We start from the raw sequence: 9,274 nt of genomic DNA, 5'->3' as shown, positions 1-9,274 counted from the left end.
TAAAGAATTCCAAAGATTCACGACCCTCTGGGAGAAGAAATTCCTCCTCATTTCCCTCTTAAACGGGCAACCCCTTATTCTGAGACTATGCCCCCTAGTTTTAGATTCCCCCATGAGGAGTAACATCTTTTCAGCATCTACCCTTTCGAGTCCCCTCAGAATCTTGTATGTTTCAATAAGATCTCCTCTCATTCTTCTAAACTCCAATGAGTATAGACCCAACCTGTTCAATCTTTTCTCATAAGACAACCCTTACATACCCAGAATCAACCTGGTGAACCATTTTGCTGGTCCACAGCACAGCAGATCTTTAACATGTGACCCACTGATCACAAAAATTCAAAACATATGGTCCCTTGTATGTGGTCCACATCATGCAATATTCCATGAATCCAGTTTCCGCACTGGGCTGCGCAAGATAAAACATTCAATAGCTCTGACTGGGGGCACAGTAGAACACTTATTGTGAAACAACAGTAACCTATGCACCATTATCAAGCTTAAAATGTACAATCTTTCTGTTTATTTACTTGTCATGATTTTTCTCAGTCATAATAACACATAACTGACCCAGGAAGAACAGAGATAGGGGCAGCCAGTGAAGGGCTGCTGGCTGCCCATTGAGCATGAGGCACTTTAATAGTGGGAGAAGGGACAGCAGACAAGTGGACATTAGCGTCAGGAGACAAGGATAGCAATGCCCAATTTCTTTTACAATTTTTGACGGTGGCCTTACCTTCCAAATTGGTGCTGTGTGGCTGCAGGCATCTCATTTAGATATAAATCAGTGGCCTAAAGACCCTAGTGCACAACTCGTTTGCTGGCTCATGGCCCACTTTGTGCCCACTATCCGCACTGGGTGTGCTGTGCGCAAGAAAGGCATGGTAGGTCTCAGGCCTTCACACCCAATTCTCCAGGGAGACACAGAATGTACAGCACAGAAACAGGTCATTTGGCCCAACTGGTCCATTCCGGTGAGATATCCCCCATTGCTCCACAGGCTCGTAAATTTCCATTTTTATCTCTCCTTCCTGCCTACTATAAAGGCTTGCTCTCTTATCAGTATGTTGACTGCGCTAACCTGATTTGCATAGCTCAGGGATCACTTTGACTTCCTGTCTCTGTGCCTGATTCATTTAGATACTATAAAATCATAAAATTATAGAGGTTTACAGCACGTTAGGCCCACTATCTCTGTGAAAGCTCATTGCTAGAGCAAGGCCAGGAGCCAGGTATATAATTTTAAAACAGCTAAATTTGATGAAATGGTGGAACAACTAAAACAAATAAATTGGCAAAGGTTCTTCAACAACCTTCACTAGATGGCAAGTGGAACAACTTTAAAGGTGTAAGGAAAGGGTTAATCAGACTGTCCTGCAGTCTACTAATGTTATGGTACTATTGATTTCTCTTTACGTAAGAACATAAGAAATAGGAGAAGGACAAACAGGGGGCTCTGAGGGGGAGGAGCTTAATACGATTAAAATGACGAAGGAATTGGTACTCAGTAAATTAATGGGACTCAAGGCGGATAAATCCCCTGGACCTGATGGCTTACATCCCAGGGTCTTGAGGGAAGTGGCAGTAGGGATTGTGGATGCTTTGGTAATAATTTTCCAAAATTCTCTGGACTCGGCAAAGGTCCCAGCAGATTGGAAAACTGCTAATGTAACACCCTTATTTAAAAAGAGTAGTAGGCAGAAGGCTGGAAATTATAGACCAGTTAGCCTAACATCTGTGGTGGGTAAAACTTTGGAGTCTATTATTAAGGAGACAGTAGCGGAACATTTGGATAAGCATAATTTAATTGGACAAAGTCAGCATGGCTTTACGAAGGGGAAGTCATGTCTGACAAATTTGCTTGAGTTCTTTGAGGACATAACGTACAGGGTGGATAAAGGGGAACCAGTGGTCGTAGTGTATTTAGTCTTCCAGAAGTCATTCGACAAGGTGCCGCATAAAAGATTATTGCTCAAGATAAAGAATCACTGGATTGGGGGTAATATTCTGGCATGGGTGGAGGATTGGTTATCTAACAGGAAGCAAAGAGTTGGGATAAATGGTTCATTCTCGGACTGGCAACCAGTAGCCAGTGGTGTTCCGCAGGGGTTGGTGCTGGGTCCCCAACTCTTTACAATCTATATTAACGATTTGGAGGAGGGGACCGAGTGTATCATATCAAAGTTTGCAGATTATACAAAGATGGGAGGGAAAGTAGAGTGTGAGGAGGACATAAAAAACCTACAAGGGGATATAGACAGGCTGGGTGAGTGGGCGGAGATTTGGCAGATGCAATACAATGTTGGAAAATGTGAGGTTATGCACTTTGGCAGGAAAAATCAGAGAGCAAGTTATTATCTTAATGGCGAGAAACTGGAAAGTACTGCAGTACAAAGGGATCTGGGGGTCCTAGTGCAAGAAAATCAAAAAGTTAGTATGCAGGTGCAGCAGGTGATCAAGAAGGCCAACGGAATGTTGGCTTTTATTGCTAGGGGGATAGAATATAAAAACAGGGAGGTATTGCTGCAGTTATATAAGGTATTGGTGAGACCGCACCTGGAATACTGCATACAGTTTTGGTGTCCATACTTAAGAAAAGACATACTTGCTCTTGAGGCAGTACAAAGAAGGTTCACTCGGTTAATCCCGGGGATGAGGGGGTGGACGTATGAGGAGAGGTTGAGAAGATTGGGACTCTACTCAATGGAGTTCAGAAGAATGAGAGGCGATCTTATTGAAACATATAAGATTGTGAAGGGGCTTGATCGGGTGGATGCAGTAAGGATGTTCCCAAGGATGGGTGAAACTAGAACTAGGGGCATAATCTTAGAATAAGGGGCTGCTCTTTCAAAACTGAGATGAGGAGAAACTTCTTCACTCAGAGGGTAGTAGGTCTGTGGAATTTGCTGCCCCAGGAAGCTGTGGAAGCTACATCATTAAATAAATTTAAAACAGAAATAGACAGTTTCCTAGAAGTAAAGGGAATTAGGGGTTACGGGGAGCGGGCAGGAAATTGGACATGAATTTAGATTTGAGGTTAGGATTAGATCAGCCATGATCTTATTGAATGGCAGAGCAGGCTCGAGGAGCCAATTGGCCTACTCCTGCTCCTATTTCTTATGTTCTTATAGGCCATCCAGCCACTTGAGCCTGCTCCGCAATTCAACAAGATCATGGCTGATCTTCTACTTCAACACCATTTTCCTGCACCATCCCCATATCCCTTGATGCCTTTAAAATCTAGAAATCTATCGATCTCTGTTTTGACTGTACTCAATGACTGAGCCACCACAGCCCTCTGGGGTAGAGAATTCCAATGATTCACCACCCTCTGAGTGAAGAAATTTCTCCTCATCTCAGTCCTAAATGACCCGCCCTTTATTCTGAGACTGTGACCCCTGGTTCTCGATCCCCAGCCGGGGAAACATACTCCTTGCAACTACCCTGTCGAGCCTGTAAGAATTTTGCATGTTTCAATGAGATCACCTCTCATTCTTCTAAACACTAGAGAATACAGGCCTAGTCTACTCAACCTCTCCTCATGTGACCATCCCGCCATCTCGGGAATCAGTCTGGTGAACCTTCGTTGCACTCCCTCTATGGCAAGTATATCCTTTCTTAGGTAAGGAGACCAAAATTGTACACAATACTCCAGGTGCGGTCTTACCAAGGCCCTATATAATTGCAGTAAGATATCTTTACTCCTGTACTCAAATCCTCTTGTAATAAAGGCCAGCGTACCATTTGACTTCCTAATTGCTTGCTGCTCCTGCATGTTAGCTTTCAGTGACTCATGTACAAGGACACCCAGGTCCCTTTGAACATCAACATTTCCCAATCTCTTACCATTTAAAAAATACTCTGCATTTCTGTTATATTGTAGTCTTAGCCTTTAGCCTTTTCTATTAAACAGGAAAGTATAGGCCACAGGCATGATGGGCCGAATGGCCTGCTCCTGTGCTGTGTCTATTATGTACCTACTACGAAGTGCATTTTAATGCAGTGGCCACTGAACTGTTGAACCAAGGCTGACCCTACATCAATGGTCAGTTTGATCACTTCAGTAACTTAATTAAAGACATGCCATTGTATACTGGTTCCTAAGGTTTCAGAGAACCTTAATCATTGATAAAGAGTGCAAAGAAACGGTTAGTTCTGCAACGAATAACATCTGGGCATACATCGTCCTTTTTAATTGGGCTTTATGCAGAATCAGGAGATTGACTGGTACTGAATGATACCGAATCAAAGACAGACTTATAATTAAAGGTTTCACTTGGTGGAATAGCAATTATATGTAACAAGAGCAAAAATATTGATAACAAAATAAGGGAGTTATACTGATTTTGTTAGCACAGTGGAAAAAGAGCTCGTTAAGTAAGGAAAAGTAAAATTATTGATAAGGGCGATCATTAAATTCTTATACGGAGTTGTATTTTAACTTTTGTGTAATCATGTATTGCAGAAGTGTGTGGATTGTGTAGAGCAGGTGAGAGAAATGTATAAAAAGTAGCAGTTTATAATGAGTATTTGGATTTGTAAAGGCCTAAGATATGAGATGGCAGGACTGACGTATGAGGAGAGATTGGGTCGACTAGGCCTATATTCTTTTTTTTTATTCGTTCACGGGATGTGGGCGTCGCTGGCGAGGCCAGCATTTATTGCCCATCCCTAATTGCCCTCGAGAAGGTGGTGGTGAGCCGCCTTCTTGAACCGCTGCAGTCCGTGTGGTGACGGTTCTCCCACAGTGCTGTTAGGAAGGGAGTTCCAGGATTTTGACCCAGCGACGATGAAGGAACGGCGATATATTTCCAAGTCGGGATGGTGTGTGACTTGGAGGGGAACGTGCAGGTGGTGTTGTTCCCATGTGCCTGCTGCTCTTGTCCTTCTAGGTGGTAGAGGTCGCGGGTTTGGGAGGTGCTGTTGAAGAAGCCTTGGCGAGTTGCTGCAGTGCATCCTGTGGATGGTACACACTGCAGCCACAGTGCGCCGGTGGTGAAGGGAGTGAATGTTTAGGGTGATGGATGGGGTGCCAATCAAGCGGGCTGCTTTATCTTGGATGGTGTCGAGCTTCTTGAGTGTTGTTGGAGCTGCACTCATCCAGGCAAGTGGAGAGTATTCCATCACACTCCTGACTTGTGCCTTGTAGATGGTGGAAAGGCTTTGGGGAGTTGGGAGGTGAGTCATTCGCCGCAGAATACCCAGCCTCTGACCTGCTCTCGTAGCCACAGTATTTATGTGGCTGGTCCAGTTCAGTTTCTGGTCAATGGTGACCCCCAGGATGTTGATGGTGGGGGATTCGGCGATGGTAATGCCGTTGAATGTCAAGGGGAGGTGGTTAGACTTTCTCTTGTTGGAGATGGTCATTGCCTGGCACTTATCTGGCGCGAATGTTACTTGCCACTTATGAGCCCAAGCCTGGATGTTGTCCAGGTCTTGCTGCATGCGGGCTCGGACTGCTTCATTATCTGAGGGGTTGCGAATGGAACTGAACACTGTGCAGTCATCAGCGAACATCCCCATTTCTGATCTTATGATGGAGGGAAGGTCATTGATGAAGCAGCTGAAGATGGTTGGGCCTAGGACACTGCCCTGAGGAACTCACTAGAGTTTAGAAGAATGAGAGGTGATCTCATCGAAACATATAAAATTCTAACAGGACTAGACAGACTAGATGCAGGGAGGATGTTCCCGATGGCTGGGGAGTCCAGAACCAGGGGTCACAGTCTCAGGATACGGGGTATGCCATTTAGAACCGAGATGAAGAGAAATGTCTTCACTCAGAGGGTGGTGAACCTATGGAATTCTCTACCACAGAAGGCAGTGGAGGCCAGGTCATTAGATGTATTCAAGGAGATAGATATATTTCTTAATGCTAAAGGGATCAAGGGATATGGGGTAAAAGCAGGAACAGGGTACTGAGTTAGATGATCAGCCATGATCATTTTGAATGGTGGAGCAGGCCCGAAGGGCTGAATGGCCTACTCTTGCTCCTATTTTCTATGTTTCTATGTTTTTCTATGAGCTCAGGACTGTAATGTGTTCTAAAAGGTTAATGGAATGTTAGCCCTTATAACTAGAGGGCTAGAATATAAAGGGGAGGTATTTTTGCTACAACTATACAAAGCCTTGGTTAGACCGCATCTGGAGTACTGTCTACAGATCTGAGCACCGCGCTTTGGTAGGTTGTGGGTTCAAGTCTCACTCCAGAGATTTGAACACAAAATCTAGGCTGATACTTCAGTGCAGTACTGAGGGAGTGCCGCACTGTTAGAGGTGCCATCTTTTGCATGAGACGTTAAACCGAGGCCCCAGCTGTCCTCTCAGGCAGACGTAAAAGATCCCACAGAACTATTTGAAAACAAGCAGAGGTGTTTTCCCTGGTGTCCTGGCCAACATTTATCCCTCAACCAACAGATTGATTATCTGGTCATTATCTCATTGCTGTTTGTAGGACCTTGCTGTTAGCAAATTGGCTGCTGCTTTTCCTACATTACATCAGTAGCTACACTTAAAAAGTACTCCATTGGCTGTAAAGCACTTTGGAACGTCCTGAGGTGGTGAAAGGTGCTATATACATCCAAGTCTTTCTGTTTCAAGGCAGTAACGCGCATCAGGCTGTATGTAGTCTTTACTGGTGCATGACTAATACATATAACATTAATTGGATGTGTAGGTGTTTATTTGAAACAGATTTTTCCAGTGATGATAAAAGTCTGATGACAAGGGCCACACCCATCAACGTGATGTTGAGTGAAGTTGCGATGTTTCCCGGAAAGGTTTGCACGTTAGCTCTCTGTTGTAATTCCCCATCCATCTAACCACTCTTGCTCGGAGGGAATTTCCGCAACGTAGATGCATATAAATACTGGCCTCAGGTTAAAAGCACCATTCAATCTCAGCCCGCAGTCTGTAGCAGAAGTGAACTTCGACTCCTGTTTACGCAGTTGGATTGCAGGAACTCGACTGATTCGTATCACATCGATTGGAACGGGTAGCAAAAACTGATGAAACCATTTACGTGGACAACTGTGAAAAGATCGAAGCGTCAGGATTTGCCGGCAGGTGAGCGCACTTTACATTCAAATATAATCGTGTATCTGATACTGACGACGCCAATATTGGCAATGACAGGCAGTTTGCCTTCAGCAGTCTAAATTGTTCAAGCTTTTTTCTTAAGAGTTAAGATTTCATTACTAATATAGGATTTCATTCACATACTTAGTGTAATTGCCATCAATGCTAATCTCTAACTGTGTGGCTGTATGTTATACGTCACTATACATGACTAACCTGGAAACTTTAAGAGTAATAAATATTACATTAAGTTTTTATGGGGATTCATTGGGTGGTGCAGTGTGTTCATACAATGCCCTTTTATTTCTGGGACCAGGATTCAAAACTGATGGAATGCAAATATCTTGTCTTTGCTTACTGAGGGATCTATGTGAAAGTAGTTTAAGCGCCGCGGGTCGATTTCCTACATTAAAAGCGCTATATAAATGCAGGTTGTTGTTAAATTTGGGCAGTCTGAAACTAGTTCCTTGTGGAGAGTATACAAAACTACACAAAAGATGGCTGGTGGCAGATGTGGAGAAAATGTTGGTTAAAGCACGTTACAGGGGCAGAATAGAAGTTTTACTCTGCACCTGACCTGCACTACACCTGACTTGTTTGACACCAATAATGGGTAGAAAAAATGTTGAAATCCCTAATTTTAACAAGCATAATAAAAATCAAAAAATATAGATTTAATTTAGGCTGAAGTTTTATGTTTTAGAGTCAAATATTATAACAATAATGTGTTTATTCCAGATCCAAAAATCATAAAGGAGCTGGCACTGGAGCTGAGGAGAATGGGAGACCTCTTTCACCTGACATATTTAATACTCAATAATCTCCAATCTGAACAAAGTTACAAGAAAAAATGTAGAGAAATCAAGAAAAAATGAAGCAATGGCTTAAAAAGGACTTTTCAGGACTTATTTCTTGGAAAATGATAGCGGATGGCGTCATTCTTGAAGATGGAGAGCGAGGGACAATCAGATTCCTGGCACCTTCAAGGCATGCCAGTGTGAGGAGGCAGGGGAGAGACAACATCAGACAAGCTCCAGACCTGCAAGTGGCTCCAGAGGAAAATCGGATCAAACGGTTTGGGCCATGAGAGGCACCTGAAATAAAGATACCCTTTTACAACTTACTTTTAAATAGTGAAACATTGCAGGTGATTGTAAAATGGAGTCAATTGCAACATTTGTGGGCATGGGTTCAAAATGCATTAAAAAGTTTGTGTGGGATCCTGTGTTGAGTCTCTGAAATGACCCAGGAGACTATAAAATTGAATACCATATTCAGCATGTTGTAAAGTTAATATATTTGAGAGTTGAATAAATAAGTGAAAGAAATTAGGAAAGAAAGACTTGCATTTATATAGCGCCTTTCACAACCCCAGGACGTCCCAAAACTCTTTTACAGCCAATGAATTACTTTTGAAGTGTCGTCACTGCTGTAATGTAGGAAACGTGGCAGCCAATTTGTGCACAGCAAGCTCCCACAAACAGCAAAGTGATAATAACCAGCTAATCTGCTCTCTGTACCAGACCCATTTTGCATGCTGGTCCACAGCATGGCAGATTTTTAACATGTGACCCACTGATCACAGAAATCCAAAACATATGGTCCCTTGTATGTGGTCTGCATCATAAACTATTCATTGAAATCCAGTTTCCTCACTGGGCTGCTCAGGATACATTCAATAGCTCTGACTGGGGGCACAGTAGAACACTTATTGTGAAACAACAGTAACCTATACACCATTATCAAGCTGAAAATGTATAATCTTTCTGTTTATCTACCTGCCATGATTTTTCTCAGTCATTATCACACATAACTGACCCAAGGAACTACAGAGATGGAGAGAGACACCAACAATTTAAAGATGACCAAGGGAAAAGAATATATAAAAATAAATAAATAAGCAACTATGAGCCACATCTGAGTGAAGGTGACAGAAGGGGCAGACAATGTAACCCAAGCATTGTGCTACCGATGTCAGTACTCCACAGACACTATATGTGCCTAAGAAAATGGGCTGACCTAATTACATAATTTGCTAGCACTCTGGACATGTTCTCATGATATGTTGGGAGTGCCAGGCTGCAATGTGGGACCCAGCAGCCAGTGAAGGGCTGCCGGCTGCCCATTGAGCACGAGGTACTTTAATGGTGGGAGAAGGGACAGCAGACAAGTGGACATTAGCGTCAGGAGACAAGGA

This window comes from Heptranchias perlo, chromosome 1 (assembly GCF_035084215.1).
Source record: "Heptranchias perlo isolate sHepPer1 chromosome 1, sHepPer1.hap1, whole genome shotgun sequence".
Classification (NCBI taxonomy): domain Eukaryota; kingdom Metazoa; phylum Chordata; class Chondrichthyes; order Hexanchiformes; family Hexanchidae; genus Heptranchias; species Heptranchias perlo.
The sequence above is the reverse complement of the archived record's forward strand: the minus strand, read 5'-3'. Positions refer to the sequence as shown.